Genomic DNA, 6120 nt, shown 5'->3' on the forward strand with positions numbered 1-6120 from the left:
CAAAGGCTGCCAATGCAGCACTGTTCAGTAAGATGTGTATTGCAGGCAAAACCTGCCCAGTTCCTGTGATTTAAATCAAATTGGGATCCGAGTGGTTTACTGGTTTCCTATCAACACATAAGTAACTGGCAATTGATGATACACTTGGGACCAGTGGTGGCAGTGTAACAGATAAACTCATTTTTACCAGAAGTCTCCTGGTAATTCCTTATCTGCTGTCTAATCCAGTTGATGGTGGTCATTGCTTTACCAAAACGAGGTTTGGGCAAACATCCTCTCACCACCCCCTTACCCCTGCTGTGCCATCTGACCTGATGGTGCTGTCCTGGCCCACTTTGAGGCAGCTGGGCTGCACTAGTGCCCCCACAGCTGGCTTCAAAGAGCAGCCACTGGCCTCTCCTACATTTTAGTGGGTTTTAACGTGTTTAAATTGAGGAGCTGAGCTTTGTGAGCAAGTAACTATAGGAAAATTAGTGGAGGGGTAATTGTTCAGAGCTAGAGGTCTGTTCCCACACAGGTGGCATCTCTATACCTCTCACTAATATGACATCAGCTTGCAACAAAATAAAATGAATGCTTCATATACAAAGATATATACATCATATTCTATATATACCCAGGCATATGCGTATGTTTGGGTTGGATTCAGCACACCAAAGGGCACCGCCGCTGAAGGAGCTGCAGCCGGCCGGGCCTGCACCGGTGCCGCCCATGGCAGCGCCGAGCTGCGCCTCAGCGGCCTCCAGGCGGAGCTCTGGGCTCGGCGTTCAGCGAGACGCCACTGAAGGCTCAAAGGCTGCGAGTCTCATACAAAACCCGGCTTCAGGCTTTCTTATTGCTTGTTGTGAAAGGAAAAAGGCCTGCTAGAAAGCGCTGCTTGAAAATGATACACCGCATCCTCCCCCCCCCCACCCCCCCCCCCCCCCTAATTCGGCAGATTGGCCCCATCTTCAAAACTGGCTGCACGGTAGAGCTGGGCTAGGTTTGTGCTCTTTGACCACTAGGAATGAATTCTGCAGCTTGAAATCTAGTTCTAGGGCAAGAACTATGTGCAATTAGGGCCATTTACAGGCTTCTCCATAAAAAGCTTCTCTAGACTCAAAGAAGTATTGCTATGCCCTGGAGCACCTTGTGCATCCCAATTCATGTACCACAGGAGTAGCTGAAGTAGGGTACTACAGTGTTCGTGCTGAAGAGTCATTATAGTCCACAAAGAGAAAACCATCATAGGAGAATACCAACAAGGAGAATAAATCATACACATAGTGCTTTAATTCTTTCACTGTGTGTTACGAGTGTACTTTTTATGCTATATCTGCAAGAGTTTGAGAGAACAAGCCCTTCATCTGCAACAAAAGGCTGTTGGAGTGTCTTGGTGTTGTGGTTTAACACAGCAGGCAGCTAAGCACCACACAGCTCGCTGGGGGAGATAATCATGGAAACAGTAAAACTTGTGGGTTGAGATAAAGACAGTTTAATAGGACAACAAAGGAAAAGAAAATATTAATAATTATGATAAAGGAATATACAGAACAACTGATGCACAGTGCAATTGATTACCACCTGCTGACTGATGCCCAGCCATACCCCAATCAGTGTCCCCCCCTGCCCCTTCACTGTTCAGCATGTCACCATATGTTATAGGACACTCCTTTGGCCCAGTTGAGGTCAAAAACAAGGCACTTGGCTAAGGTAGGAATTGTGGCCATTGCAGATTTGGTGGCAAGAGCAGGTAGCTGAGGCTCCTTAGCAATGCTCTGAAACCACCCTGTTTAATCCCTGTGCTTGACTTTCTTCAGTGGTATTATGAAGGCAAAGAGTTAGTGCTCCAAAAAAAATTATGCCCTTGGTTCAGGTAATTTCCTGAACCTGTAATACAAACAAAGAAAGGAGACCATGTATGGCTGACCTAGTTAAATGGGTTGTGTTATTAATGACTTTCCTATGGCTGTAATAACACTTCAAAAGTTAATAGCTGAATGTAGGTAGCAGAGATCACCTCGTATTTCATGGGTTAAAACCTTCAGCTCCCAGTGCCTTGGAAGCCCTGCCAGAAAATAAAACAAAACAAAACAACAACAACAAAAATCAATCAATCAATCAAACAAACAAACAAAAAACACGTTTGAATAAGCTTCCTGAGCTGGGAGAAACAATCTTACTTTGTGGACTGAGAAATTCTAGAAAATGTTGATAATATGGCATTAACTTAACTGTGGATCTTATCTCTGTTGTATCAGATACTTGTGGTTGAACACAAAGGGTTTTGTTTCACAAAAACTAAGAGAAAAAAAATTGATGTGGGAAAATGATAAGTAGTCAGGACATTAATTTATGTAAACTGAGAATCTGTCTAGAGCACATATTGTGTCTGAGTAAACTGAAATCTGAGCCAACATTTGCTTCACCAGAGGCAGAACAGAGAAGTCTCTTTGTTGAGAGGAGAGATCTTGCGCTCTGACCTTTGGAATATCATGAGTCTTTTGTAACTCGTCATTTGGGAAGTAAAATATATTGGCCTTGTCATGGATTTCTAGATGCAGAACTGAAACATTCACGGAGCACACAGAGGATGCCAGTAGGTGATAAGATAAAAGATAAAAAAGATAAAAGTAGTCATCTGCACATGCTGACTTTCTCAAATTAACTAACACCAAGATTGAACTTATTTTTTTGTTAATACTCCTTCTTAACACATCAGCTTGCCATTAATTTTGCAACACTTGCCTTATTTTTTAATTGCTTATTTAAGTAGGGATGATTAAGCTGGATCTGACCGGCAACTGAAAAAGAAATGATTGCCACAGAAGCTTGCTTATCTGGGCCCTACTTGCACATGCAAGCAGAAACAAAATCTCCTCTATAGGCACCATCACCATTTTACTGATTGTCTGGTTTTGATTTTCTTTCAAAAGATTCCACACAATGACGCTGTTTTCTCACCTGCTTCTTACCATGGAAGTTATGGAGTAGGGGATACCCTTACTCAACTCAAAGAATTACATACTGGTTTTATCAGGTTAACATTAGCCTACAAGCTAAGTTTTCTACGTTAACACATCAACACATGAAAAAATAAACTCAGAGCAAGACTTTCTCTAAATGTACGGAATAACTGCCATAATAAGGTAGATTTCTTACCTGATGCCTCTGCTTATCTCTGTAAGAAAAGTATAGTTACTACAGAATGAGGGAACCCTTCCAATCATGAACTATCCACTAAGATGGTTATTTAAACCACTGAGGTCTTCTAGGGAAGAGTCACAGTATATCTGAAAAGAAAGATTCTGTAGGAGGTTTGCCACCTAGTGCAAATCCGTCCTCAACTGCATTTTTAAATTTACTTATTTATTGTGAAACATGCAATGCTGTGATGAGAACTTTAAAGGTCAACGTGCAACCATCTCCCATTAGGCACTTGCTAGATGAGCAATACCTGACAAAACAACATTAATTGCAAACCAAATGACTGAGAAGCACTTCATAGTCATCCTCAATACTTCCATAAAACAGCTGCAATTTCTTATGAGAGGTATTAATTCCTAGGGGATTCAGAGACCAAAGGCTTATTTCTACCACATTAAAGCAAATGCTCTAGCATTCTGTTTAATGTGATGGAGGAAAATAATATAAAATTTAGAACAAGCTAATGATTTACGATCTGGGATATTTAGATTTACTTGAAATTCAGTCAAGACATCCCAAGACGCAGTTCCTGTATACAGACAGTAGACTCACCAGATCAGCGAATCATCTAATTTTAACCTGCTGACAGGTCTGTGGGATCAGCAGTAACACTAGGACAACACCAACTGTCTTACTATGCAATTAGAGTGAATCATGTAATTGCTTTCTTCCTCATTTTCAAGGTAGAGGTAATACAATACCTCCCAGATACAGAGCTGGGACAAATTCCTGTTTTGGAGAGCATTGTGATGACTCTTGAGTCACCGGAGTGCTGAGCATGAAACGACGAGCATTTAAGATCTCCATGAGGATTTTAAAAGGGGTGAAGGGGATAAAGGTCTCTGTAAAGATTGTGTGGACAAACATGAAAACAGCTCAAAATAGTATTCCTGATTCTATTCCGGAAGACTCAACAAAAGGTTGTGCAGAACCTACCAAACTTTTGTCATAGCTGAGACTCAGCCAACACTGGGAGTTGAGCCCAGAGTCCTATTTCCATTTATTAGGCCAGTGCTTTCATCAGGCAAAGGCAAGGCCCAGTGCCAGGCAAAACCCACCCTGATGGTTTCAGCACTGAGGGGGTGAATTTCTTCTCTGATGTTACAATATCCCGCATTGGAAGGGACCCACAAGCATCACTGAGTTACCCCTTCCCAAAGTTCAAAGAAACGTGACTGTAAGGACACAGTTCCTATACCCTTGCATCAATTAAAGTATGTCTTATGCTTTATAGCAATAATACTTACCTAGTTTTCAATGTTGCATCTGCCCAGAAATCTGAATGCTCTCACTCTGGGACAAAGATTTAACTGAAATGCAGAATTAAGTAATAGGAAGAAAGATCCCCTAGACCTAGTATTCTATGAAGGGAGGGTCTCTTGCATCTTTCTTCCCTTCCTCAGTGATTCGTAACTGTGGACTAGTTCATAAAACAAACATCATACAAACAAAATAAAAAAAAAAAAAAAGCAAGCAACCAAAAACAATCCCCCAAAACAACTGCAATAGCAGAAACTTCAGAACTTCAGAGCTCAAATCTTTGAAATTCCTCCCTAATAGATTTGCTTTATGTAGAAAAACAAAAACATCTAAAGCCTCTGTAGAAAATTTCACTTGTTATCACTATTCACTATTACTAGAAATTTAGGTACCTGGTAGGATAATTACTATTTCTTCACAGCTGTATTTCAGCGAAGAAATAGAAACCAGAGATGGAAAAAAAATCAAGCAGCAGTTTAAAAAAGACTTACAAGGTAGAAGCAATTTGGGACAGACATACTCATAGAATACCAGCTTTCCACATCTCTTTCCTCTGCAACCATGAACCCCCAGAGCAACAAAGAGATGCTTAACACCAACAGATGAGGACAACAGTATCCTGGAAAACAGACTGGGTAGGCTATTCTATCGTCCAACTGTCAGGTGCAATTTTGAGAAGCAGTGAATTTGCTTCCTTCCTTAAGCTGGTTCAATGAGAGTATTATACCCACAGTAACACATGGGAACAGTGGGAAAGGTATGAAGTGGGAGTTTTACAGGGACTCATTCTTGACTGAATACAGTCAGCGTTTTTATTAATTTGGGAGTATACAAATCAAAAGCGGAGAAGTGGTGTGGGCAGGATGCAAGTGCTATGGAAGAACAAAAATGTGGCAGGCCTATTAAATTTAAGTAGTAACAAAAAAATTAAAATGCCCAGTTTAAGACAATCACTGTTACTGCTTGCAACCCTTGTAATTATTCACTCTGCTGCAATTTCAGTCTGAGCACTCCTTTGCTCCTTGTGAAGACCACAATTCCACTGTCACATTCTAATGAATGAATTAATTGAAAGCTGGCTTCTTTTGTACTAAAATCACGAGGAAACAAATAGGAAATAGTGCCAGAAGAGGCACTAGAAATAGGACATTAGAAAAAAAGAACATCAATACAAGACAGACTTGGAAACCAATTTCCATCAGAACGTTAGAAGCTGCCATGGATTATACACCTCAAAGAAAGAATTCTGCATTTCCCTTGCTGGGATAACCGTTCGGTAACCAATAACATAGGCTAAACAATATGATAGGACTGCTGAGCAGAATCACATTTTCCACCTCAGGTTAGGGAAACCTTGATTTTTAACTGAACAGAAATGTCTATGTACATGATACTAAGTGTTTTGGGACAGCAAAATATCAACTTTAAAGACAGCACAACAAAATGCACATTGCTTTGTCTTCTCATGACTGAACTGTAAGATGTTTATGTTGCTTTATTGTCACTGACTAGATTTGCGTTTACCTGCAGTACTTTAGAACAGCCTAGCATATACATAACCCAAGCACCTTTTCAAGATTTTTTTGGAAACATTTTTAGTTGTAAAGCTAACACTAATGCACACAGTTCAATTATCATATCAAATATACGAGTGACATCTGACAAAAGATAACA

The sequence above is a fragment of the Aythya fuligula genome, chromosome 2, assembly GCF_009819795.1.
Source record: "Aythya fuligula isolate bAytFul2 chromosome 2, bAytFul2.pri, whole genome shotgun sequence".
Lineage (NCBI taxonomy): Eukaryota > Metazoa > Chordata > Aves > Anseriformes > Anatidae > Aythya > Aythya fuligula.